Consider the following 12,046-nt stretch of genomic DNA (forward strand, 5'->3'; position numbering starts at 1 on the left):
AACCTCATGAGCAGCAGTACTGCCAAAATTGCTGTAACGTGAGTCCCTCCCACAGGCACAGAGACTTCCCAAAGCTGCTGTGGTGTGGGTCACTCTTCTACAGAGTGCAGTCCTCCACGGATGTGCTGCTCCAGCCTGGAAGCAGGGCCCCTCTCTCCACTGGGTCTCCCACTGGATCACATCCTCCTCCAGACATCCACCCACTCCGGCATGGGCACCTCCCCCACGGGCTGTGGGTGGATCTCTGCATCCCCCATGGATCCCCACGGGCTGTGGGTGGATCTCTGCATCCCCCATGGATCCCCAGGGGCTGCAGGGGCACAGCTGCTTCACCATGGTCTCACCACAGCCTGCAGAGGAATCTCAGCTCTGGTGCCTGGAACACCTCCACCCTCTCATTCTTCACTGACCTTGGTGTCTCCATGTGGTTTCCCTCATATGCTCTCACCTCCTCCTCCTCTTCTCTGACTAGTAGAACAAAAACTGTATGCACTTTGATTTGATTTTCTTCTTAAATATGTAATCACAGAGGCATTACAAACATCAAATCTCAGCAAACACCATAAAACATATAAATCTGATGAAAATGCTCCAACTACTGTAACAATACAAAGATAGAAGGATTTTTATGAGACTAGAAACTGCTTTAAAATACGTGCTCTTGTTCCATGAAACAACTCTTTTGAATCCTTTTAGTATTTAAAAAATAAAGATATAAGTATGAAGAGATCTGCTTTGTTGACATTTTTCACCTAAATATTGATTAAAAGCAATATTCAGGCAATATTCGTCCTTCAAGCAAGCGTTATTTTTCCCACTGTCCCTCCATTATCTTGTTTTCAATGTTTCCTAGAAATGTTCTAGCACTCAGATGAAAATAGACTTTGATTGAAGAGACATCAGTTAATCTTGAAAGTTGCAAAATTCAAAAATTGTCATCAAAGGAGGAATAAGAAAAAATGTATGAGACCCCCATTATATTACCATTGAAAAAGTAATACAAAAACCCTCAAGTCATGGCCACTCTGACATAAAAATAGTTATAAATCAAGATTTTCTTTAATGGTAACAGTGTGATTATTTAATTTTGAAAACTATAAGTACATAGTTCCTAGCCCTTAGAGAATCTTGAATTACAGCATAATATACACTATTTCTATTATTGTGAATGCTGGATATCTTGTTTTACCTTCTGTATCATGCACTGGCTTTCATGCATTCAAATGAATGTGTGACTACATATTTTGTTCTTAAGAAATACTGAAGTAAAAGACTTTGAAGCAGCTATTGACAGAAAATTGTTTCCTGACTTCTTTCTGCCTAACTACATTGCTGGCTTGTGGGTACAAATGAAAGCCTTATTAACCCTTTTTAGTTGTTTTTCATTTCTGTCTTGGCTTTTTTCTATCTTTTATTACTTTCATTTAAATACTTTCTTCATTAGTTTCTTCCACATATACCACAATCAACCTCCAAAGCTGAGTTCACTTAGATTTGTTATATACACATTCCCTTCAAGGAAGCTGTGTTCTGTGTTGTTTTTATTTAACATAACTTGTTTGTATTAGTTAAGTAAATTAAATCATTTGAAGAAAGGAGTAACTCTCAGGATGATCAAGATAAGAGCAGTATTTTAAAGTGAAACTGAGAAGTTCAATATAAAATTAAGCTAAAAATGCAAATGACAATTTTATTTTATTAATGTCTGTTGTTTTCTTTTAAGTTAGTAATAAAGCTATCACAGAATCACAGACTGGTTTCTTCTTAATGAAAAGTTTATTTTGTAATGGTATTGATGTTTTTTCTTAGGACTACGATAACCCATGATTTCTATTTCTAACTTAAATATATCAAAAAGACCTTAAAATTGGTAATTTTTTCTGAGAATACTTAAAACATTCTAACAATGATAATGACTTCAGTAGTTTGATTTCTCTTGATAGCGTCTGCTGCTTCTTTGCTGCTTATATACTCCATGTGCATTTCTAAAAATGTGTAATGAGTATTAAGATGCACCTAGTGGCTATGCTTCCTGAATTTTACATGGCTATTGAAATAAAGTAAAAACATAACAACCCTGCTTGTTATTTGGGTTTTTTATAATTCTCCTCAGTAAATCAAAAATTATAATGGTGTGCAGGAGTGGGAAGTGTGACAGTTAAATAGCTGCTCTTGCTATGTTTTGCATAGAAGCATAGAATGTTAAAGGGTTGGGAGGTGCCTTAAAGATCATCAAGTCCCAATAACTCCCACTGCACCAGGCTGCTCCAGGCCTTGTCCAACCTGACTTTGAATGTTGCCAGTGTTGGGATATCCACAACCTCCCTGGGCAACATGTTCCAGTGTCTCACCAGCCTCACAGTAAAAAATTTCTTCCTAATATCTAATCTAAGTTTCACCTCTTTCATTTTGTACCTATTACCCCTTATCCCATCACTACAGTTCCTGATGAAGAGTCCCTCTCCAGCTTCACTGTAAGGAAAGATATTGGAATGTTGCTATGAGGTTTCCACATAATTTTCTGTTCTCCAGGCTGAACAGCCCCAGCTTTCTCATCCTAGCTTCACAGAGGAGGTTCTCCAGTCCTCTTGGTGGCCCTCCTCTAGACTGGATCCAACAGTTCCATGTCCTTCCTAATTTGGGAACACCAGAACTGTACACATGGTGTCCCAAGAGGTGTCCCAAGAGCAGAGTAGGGGGTGAGAATCACCTACTTCGGTCCACTGGCAACGCTCCCTTTGATGCAGTCAAAGATTCCATTGGGTTTGTGGGCTATAAGCACAAATCTGACTGCCACTTTTTTTTCAGAAAGAATGGATAATGGCTTAGCAGCTTTGTCTGCCAGCTCCCTCAGGACCTGCAAATTAATCTCATTGTATCCCATGGACTTGTGAACATTGAGGTCCCTTGGTCTTGAATCTGATCCTCTTCTACAGTGGGCTTAGGGTTTTCATTCTCCCAGTCAGTCCCTGCATTTACCATTCTTGACATGGGAGCGGCAAGAGCACTTGCAGTTGAAGATACATAAAGAACATATCTTTATGATATTGTTCTTTCTCTAGAATCTAAATGAGTACATTTTTTTTAGCCTCTTGAATGTTTGTGGTAAACGATGTCGACACATTTTATTTTAGGAATTTGTGAAATCATAGTTACATACACATCTGTTGAAAATCTGCTAAGGATTGCCTGATATGAGTATTTTTATATAGTGGCCTATTTATGAGCTTCCTTGCTGATTGCATTTTAAAAGAATGTCTCCCTGCACAGATGACATTCAGTTTTCTAATTTGCTTTTAAAAAGGTAATCCTTTTTAGAGATTTATTTGCTTAAGATAATGAGGTAGGATTACAGCAGAATTAACTGCAATGCTATTAAGTGTTGTTTTTTTTTTCCTTGGGTCTAGCCTTATGCTTTCAGTTTGAAAATAAGCTGAGATTTTTTTTTTCTAGGCTACAAAACAAATTCAAGGCAAGAAGACAAAAAGGCAGCTGAGGTAGTAATTCTCCTGAAGAATTAAGACACTGGTGTCTTTGAGGTATGTTTATTTTGGAAAAGTTGTTAATTATTTATTAATCTTGATGCTATGTATGAGAATAATGGTGAGTGCTTTTGAACATTAGTGACTATTTCACATCTTCCAATGTAGTTCATTTGAAAGGAAACTCCAAAATACATAAATATATATATATTGTTTTTTTAAAATAAGTATGGGAAATTAGTTGTAAATGTGCTTCTGTTTTACCTGACACTATCTTTCTGTCTGGAAAATTAGATATACCTACCTGCAAAGTTAAAAATCTAGAAGCTTTCTACGTTCTTTCTGACTTAACAATTGCTGCTTTCTTTATGTGCCATAGGTACTGAGAAAAATTTCCAAATATGAATGTTCAGGAAAAAGTTGTAAAAATTTTATATGCAAAACATATTACTCTGTTTTAAATAGCTACAATAAACATTTCCATCAGTTAGATGTTAAAGAGATTGTAGAGAAAGAAATTATGAGTAACTCCATAAGGGAGGCAATAGAAAGTCATCCGTAAGTGGACAGATTAATGGAAGATAAACTGAAGAAATTCATCACTGCCTTTTCACAAGTTTAAAAATAGCCTATTTAACACTGTTTTTCAGTTGCAAAATGTTTGAACTCAGTAAATTGGATTCCAGTTTTGTAAATGTACCAGCAAAGCTTGCAGGGAACTAAGGAAATGGAGCTGATGCTAATTTCATTTTAGGTTTAGTTATCACTTAGCATGTTCAGGAGCTTAAACAGAGAAAATTGCAGTCTTCATACATTCAGAAAGTACTAGGGCCTGGAAAGCATTACTTCTATTACATTTGGGAAATATTCTTTTGTAGTTTATTTTTTTTGGACTGCCTTTCATCCCTAGTTTTCTCTTTCATTCAATATATTACATTTCAAGGGATTTTTTTTTTTTTTGCCCAAGAGAGGTATTTTCTCATAACAGCAAAACCACAATTCCTCTAACTTTTGTTACTTCAATCCTCATCTGAAGCTTCTTTGTTTTGCAGGAGATATATTTCACCAGCATAGACTCTTGTCTCTTCTACATTCCCACCAGCTCTGTGTAATTTTGTTCACATTCGACCTCTTAGAAGCAGCATGTAGAAGTTTGGCTAGTGAGACAAACATCTCATGGTTGTTAAGTTCTGCAAGCCTATAGCGTGATGCACAGATTTTGTACAAAAATAATTTTCTACTAAAGAAAACCCAAAAAAAAAAACCCCAAAAAAACCAAACACGAACTCAGTTTCCTCTTCCCTCAAAGACAATATTTATTTCAGCTCCCTTTAAAACCACATACCTGCTGGAATGTTGACCTCTAGGATTATTTTCTTTTTCTTTGCTTTAGATGTTTAGATGTTCAATAACAGGTTTGAAGCCTTTGGAATTGAGAAGTTGTGTTCTGTACACTATCTTTGTGTAACATCATTCACAGTGAATAGATTCCGGTTTTTTTGCCTCCTAGCATTTGTAACCACAAATACCTCTCTTTTATTGTCAGGTTTTTTTTCCTGGAGAAACAATATTTAAAGTACAGTAATATACGGCAGGAGGGAAATCAGCAAATATTCACGTATTTTACCCTACTATTCTTTTATCTCTCAGCACACCTAAATTGTGTATTGGAGAAAGAAATTTAAAACCGTTGTTAAAATTTGATGAGACTCTACACATGTGCCAGTGACATCTGAGAAAAGTGTTTTTTAATAAATGAAAAATCTCCTTGGCCTTTTCCTGACTCCCATTGAGATACATACTTGTTCCTCAGGGCACAATTTGTCTTGCAGATAGTATTTGATTTGTAGTCTAAGGGTAGAAGCTCATCATATCTGTGTTAAATACTTGTAGCTTTCAGAAGCATGGTAAGGCAATATTTTTGTATTGAGTCATGAGGAAAAATGTGTAAAAAAAAATAGATCTCACTTCACTAGGTCTGTCTGAAACAAGATACCAAGAAAAATATTTAATAATTTTTAATCAGTCTGCTTTAGCTTCAGATCTATTTGTGATATTTATGTTTTTGTCTAGTCTGATCCCTGAGTGTTCCCATGCATACAGTGTTTGTTATCATATGTTTGTTAAGCCTTTATAAAATCTTCACTTTCTCTCAGTTATAGAGAAATAATTGTAAAACAGCAGATAAAAAATAGTACAGTATGAGGGAAAACAAAAGAAGCAAATCATGTCTGCCCTTTCTCATTCCATCTGCCAGATTATTTAATCTTACTCAGTTTAGTATTTCTGTCATTTTAGATATTATGTGATGGACAGGTTACCATCTGATTTCAAATGGATTTTGAGTGGATTATTTAATCTGCAGTTCAATATTGCTGACTCTTTATAGAAGCGTAAACATTATCCTCGGTGGCAGAGAAGTCTCTGACTTTCCCATGCGAGAGTCTTTCTGTGTATAATATTCAGAATAAAGGAGAGGTAGTTTTAGTAGCAAACGATTGGTGTACATATGTGTGTGTGTATATATATGTGTAAGTATATATATAAAATCTTTCTCTGAGACACCATGTTAGAGTTTAAAAAATGAGTTTATGGTTATCTGAAGCTATAATTTCAAATCTTCTCCTGGTGATACAGGCCTTGAACAAGAAGTGTAAGGAACTGCTAACAAAGTTCATACTGGAGCTTTTGAAAGTGTCAGCCTTACTGATTTAATAAACCTTAATGATCTCAGTAAATAGAAACTTGCAAATGCCACAGAGGCTCTCTACCAGGCGACTGATATTTCTGTTTGTAGCTTATACATATCAGTTATGTTGCTCCATGCCTAATAGTCCAACTTAGATTTGTCTTTTCCAAACCCAGATATCCAATTTTACTTCTCTGATTTAGAACGAAGTTACCTGATCTTTCCATTGCTCTTATGCATATGTTGCCTTTTTATATGGTTATAAACACATGTACAATTTTGCTAAAGTACTGAATGCCTACTGTATTCTTTTGATATATTTACCTTTCAAAATTACTACATGAAAGTAGTTTATACATGGAGCAGCCTATATTTTCATGTCTGTTTAAAAGCCTGACTTGATAAATGCAAACGAAAGTTTCAGAGCTACCTTGTGACAGATGTGTAATTATGATGGGGCTAAAGGAACTCAGCCTTCTTGCAGATGTTGCTAGATGTTTGCCTTCCTTTTCAAGATATAAATGAAGAAATTAATTGCCTAGAGTAATGTACTTTGCGTCAACCTTGGATTTTAGCTTACTGCAAGACTGATTGGTATATTACTTCCCAGAAAATTCATAAATATTGCAAAATGTTTTGAGTCTTTTGTGAAATGCAGTTGAAAAATATTTTAAATAAGAAGTTTACTGAAGTGTACAAAAAACTGCCAACCTCAATTTTGACTATATGAGCTTTTCAAGGTTTTCCACTATGAAAGTAATTTAAAAACTGAAATTGTGTTGCAAAAAAATTTCTGTCTCTCTTCAAAATCTTCTTTTTGGCTTCAAAATCAGTATAAATTGATCCATATTATTCTCAGGTTTAAAAGGACTTGATTTCATTTGAGATAATAATGTAAAAGGCAGAGGAATTATTAAAAAAAATTTCACGGTGTATGTCTTGAGAAAAGAAAAAAATATTTTGAGACCATTTCATATTGCTTATGTGTGTCAGAAAATATTATTAATTTGGTTGTGTAACAACCACAATACGCAAGTGTTCTTGAAAAATCATTAAAATAGTAGATATTCAACCATCTCATCCAAATATGTGAGAAGGATTTCAAGGCAAATTTCTAAACACTAGATCACAACTTAGTGAAAAGTCAGTCATTACTATGACTGGTTTGAACAAGAAGCTGGATTATTTGGAACCTGTCTGCAGTTTTCTTTTTTGCAACCATTCTTGTTTAAAAGTAGAAAAGCTAGGTATTTTGTGAAATCAGTCACAGCTCAAAGTATCCTGTGTGCTCCCTTTTGGAGTCATAAAGAAAATCATTATATACTCATCAGATAGCTTTCCTCTGTAAGTGTGGTGGCACGTACTTCCACTCTAGGACTAAAGAAGCAGAAGTGCAGGTGAGAATTGCATGTGAAGGGTGAACAGCAGGAGGAATCAGGAAGAAGGGGAAGAATTAATTGTATTATTTTGTCAGTTAATGTAAGTAGCATATGATTCCCACCTGAAATGGCCAGGATGTCAACCTGCCTATGTAGAAGAGGTGTATCTTCAAGCAGAGGCAGAGGGGTGCAGCTCCACCACACTGGGGCTGAAGTAGCTGCCAAGGGCAGCCAGCGGTGATCCAGGGTCCCATCCTGGCCCTTGGTAATGGCTTCGGCTGGGCTCTGCTGCAGAAGCTGTACCCTTGGGAGCAGCTTGAGACTGAAAGGCAGGCTTGTTTCTCACCTGCAAAGTGTACACTGGGTGTGATCTGATCTGATCAGCAGGGGTCAGTTTGTATACAGGAGTTTGATTCTAATTGGCTACCACTGCCACATGCTGATCTGCTGTCTGTGCTTTCACAGTCTTTGGTTTAAAGAATTTATTTAAAATCTATTTTTTTATTAATTTAATTTATTTAAAATTTATTTAAACAAATCCAAAAAGATACAGACATTCAGATTTCTATTACCAGTTTTTTCTTGACCTATATAACTCAAAGTGTTTATTGGTTTTCAGCTGCTCCAGGGAAATTGCAGGGAGAGAAGAAATTGCAGATATGGGTTTTTTTCATTCAGAATATATAAGAGCTGCTTAGCAAGTGCCACTAACAGCACTTGAATTCTAGTATATACAAAACCACAAACATCCATTTTTACCCAAAATTTTTATTACTTCTGTGTTCTAGTTTTATGGATTTACTAGCAATATGATTTTTTTCCCAGCAAATAATTGCTTGTGGTTTTTGATGCTTTCTTCTTACAGTTATGGTTGGGATTTCTTACACTGTTTTCTTAGGAAACAGCTAAATAGTGTAGTATAACTCTATCAAAATCTGAAATTCTTTTAGAAAGAATGTCTCTTCTGATGGAAAGAGTAGTTTGTCCTTCTCTTACAGTGAAGCGAATTTAATTCTAAAAGACATTCAAGTTCAAACAAAACTGTTTAAATTAAGTTGTAAGGTTGCCTGAAAAGAAATATGGACTAGCTTTATTTTTTTCTAATACTCTAAAATCACAGTGTCCAGATTTGGCCCATGCTCTGGGGAATTTTTTCTATTTATTTTTAATGGATCAATTTTGAATGCTGAAGCTGATCAGTCCCTGCTCTTGAGATTATGTTCCAGCCATCTATAGATAGCACACAATTAACTTGAGGCAAAAGAGGGAAAACCAGAAAGGAAATATATACTAGACACAGAGCATCTCTTTATGTTCTGTATTCTATGTCAGTTTTAATGGGTCTGTAATTAGGTCACAGGACTGATTGATATCAGAACGTAGCTTCCTAGGTTACATCACCCTCAGCTTCATTACTTAATGGAGATTAAGATGTTGACACATAGAAAATTTTGATTCCTGGACTGGGAAAAGTAACTAATTAAACAAGCTGTAGACTTGACACTGTCTGTACCCACATAAATATATCTCCAACTGGAGACTAATAGGAAGGAAGAACAGAGAGCACATAAGGAAACAGACATGCTTGCAGTCCATGTGTCTAATTTAAAGAAACTATTTTAGAACTAGTCTGGAACAGGACCCATTGTGAGTAAAATGATGGTGCATTTAAAATTTTTAGGCAGAAAAACTAAGTAAATACTGACAAGATGCTTTGAGATTAAGCAAGAAGAGAGATGTTATAATGCATGGTCAAATGGACAGAGATCTTGGCATGATCCAAAGAGTATGTGATTCAAAGATATCAACAGAAAGAAATAATGAGATGAGTTCCTGATATATCTATACATAGAAAGCTCAAAAATCCAGCAAAGGACACAGCTTAGAATGGTCCTTTATTTAAAAATATCTGCTGTGATTTAAACTGAACATAAAAGGCTACCTCTGTGTAACGCTGCAAAACACAGCAAGAACCTTTCACTCATCCTTATAAAATCTATTATGATTGAGGTGCTGTATGTTGCAGCTGAAAGAGATTGATGCAATCATTAGTGATTTTTATTATTTTGTTGCTAGGGAGTCTCTCTTTTTTTTTTTTATTTCCTTTTACTTTTTGGAGACAGTAATTACTCAAAATTGATTTAAATTTAAATGATGAAACATTTAAAACGTGACTTTTGAGATTTTAGGAATTTTGTTGTTAAGAATGAAAAAACAAGGAAGTATATTTTTCTTAGCATTATGTCTTAAGATACATTTGTGTTTGAGAGAGACCCCTGAGTGATATAAGATTACCTTTACTCTTGAGAGGACTACAAGGAGTAAAGTTAAACAAGGCTGTAAGAACTCATACCTGATCATAGCACCAGGCTGCAGCATGAAAATAAATACCTGGGTGTGAGAATAGAATAAAGATTTGTAAATTTTTTTGGTGATACTTATGAATGAGAATAATCCCAGAGATTTATATTACGATTGTGAGTAAGAACTTAGTTCATGTGTGCCACGTATAAAAATTTGCTTATCCTTTTGATATCCTGCAAGAGTCCTCAGACATACATCTGCAAGAAGTAAAAATTGACTGTTATATATATACACACACACATATATAAATACACACATACATACACATATATATATATTTGCTTTCAAATAAATTAGGAAACACTGTGTAAATAACATTTCGATGCTGTTCCATACATAGAGGTTTTCATCTCCTATTTGCCATTTGTAAGTTCTGAGTATCATAAAATGCACTGACAAATTAATGCCTGTGTAAGTTTTGAAGTTGTTTCTGTTGAGAGTCTTAGTGTCATGTTTGATGACATGTAAAAAATAGTAGGGATACCCTATGAAATTCTGCTACAGTATTGCTCCTGACAAAAAGAAAATCAAATACACTGATTTAGAAGCACTAAGAATAGGCTTAATCCAAGTCTAAAAGCTCTAATCCAAAATTATACAGAAGCTGTAATGAACAAGATGAATGGCTTACTGGCACCTGATCTGACAGGGGAAGAAGCAGAAATTAGATACAATGCATGTCTCAAAGTTTTGGGGTTTCTTTTAATACCTGCATCCATTTGATTTTTAAGGCTAGAATGATTGGAATATTTTTTTTTCCTAAGTGCCTTCTTCTGCGCTCAACTCTAATGTAAGACTGAATTCTTTGTTAGTTTGTGGCTCCGTTTTAGATCTGAATTAATCAAATCTCATGAGCTGCCATTTTCATCAAGTAGAGGGAGAGAAAGAAGAAATGAATTTAGGTAAACACCCATGCTTCAAAAAATAGTCTCTTCTAAAATTGCTTGTTTTCTTTGCAACTTGTGTCTCTACAAATGAGTTATACTTTAAAAAAGAAAACTACTGTATGCTAACAACCCTTCAAAGATCATCTTAATAGTCATTAGCCAGGGATTTTATCTCATTTTCTTCCAGAGTTAAAATTGTGAGCAAAAATTGAGGGGTGAGTGAAAACACAGCTGCTGTCCAAAATTTCCAGCCATACAGTGGTTTGAATGGATAAAAGAGAGATAAGCTTGATACTTCATGCAGTTTAATGAGATGAATATAAATATTTGGACATTTCTATTTTATGCTGTGAAGACATATTCACATGAGAGCTAGATAAGTCTATGTCATCATTAGTTCTGTTCCTGTGGCTTTCAGAAGTATGTAGGATCGCCTTAACAAAAATAAAAAAACCCCAACCAACTAGCCAACAACAACAAAAAAATCTAAGAACAAAACCACCTCACCACCTTCAGAAACAAAACAAAACAAATGAAAAAAAGAAATTTCCATGGTTTTCCTCAATTTTTTAAAACATGTGGACAGGAGATTTCTCACTCTCCTTTCTCACCTTCCTCCACTCCTGAAGCACATGTGTCAGCTAAGAGAAAATCATTGGTCTTTGAAAATTACCAATAAATTTCTGCTGGTCATCTACTGCAAGCTTTTATTTGTCTACTTAAAACCTTTTATTCAGGACAACTTGTACCAACATTTCAGAAATTAAGCAGTTACTTTTAGGTTTGCTGCAGTCTCATATAAGTGGGTCTTTGTCTGTATACGCTTGTTATTTTTAAACCCACTTCCTATAGCAGTGCGTAAAGTTTTGTTAAAGGGATCCCAATGTCTTTTCATCACTGACTTTGGCTGGTATCAGTACAGCTCTCCAAAGAGCAAGTCCCAGGAGAGTTTTATTTTCCTAGAAATCTTTAGCTTTTCTAGACTATCCTTGACTGGCAGACTGCTTTGCAATGGTTGTGACTATTTCTTCATGCTGGTTTTGTTTTCTTTTTTTTTTACTTGTAAGGGTTTATCTTGAAATAATTACGTGACTCCTCAGGACTTGTTTCTATTGAGTTTCTTCTATAGGTTAATCCATTTCTACTTGATGCAATGAAGAATTTTAAGTTGAAAAAATTACATGCCAAACTTTTCACTGAATATTTTAGTAATTTTTCTAATTGAATTAAACCAGCGATCTATTC

General features: G+C 35.1%; 1 protein-coding gene across 4 annotated transcripts in view; it reads left to right on the plus strand.

Moving 5' to 3' along the window:
* The window catches only part of CDH18 (cadherin 18), a 493,283-nt gene that overhangs the window by 198,319 nt on the left and 282,918 nt on the right, over positions 1–12,046 (plus strand). For all 4 annotated transcript variants that reach the window (XM_036400351.1, XM_036400425.1, XM_036400360.1 and 1 more), the window contains exon 3: positions 3,454–3,539. The gene's annotated coding sequence lies outside the window, so the exon portion shown is untranslated. The remainder of the gene's footprint in view (positions 1–3,453; positions 3,540–12,046) is intronic.

Source organism: Molothrus ater, chromosome 1 (genome assembly GCF_012460135.2).
Source record: "Molothrus ater isolate BHLD 08-10-18 breed brown headed cowbird chromosome 1, BPBGC_Mater_1.1, whole genome shotgun sequence".
Lineage (NCBI taxonomy): Eukaryota > Metazoa > Chordata > Aves > Passeriformes > Icteridae > Molothrus > Molothrus ater.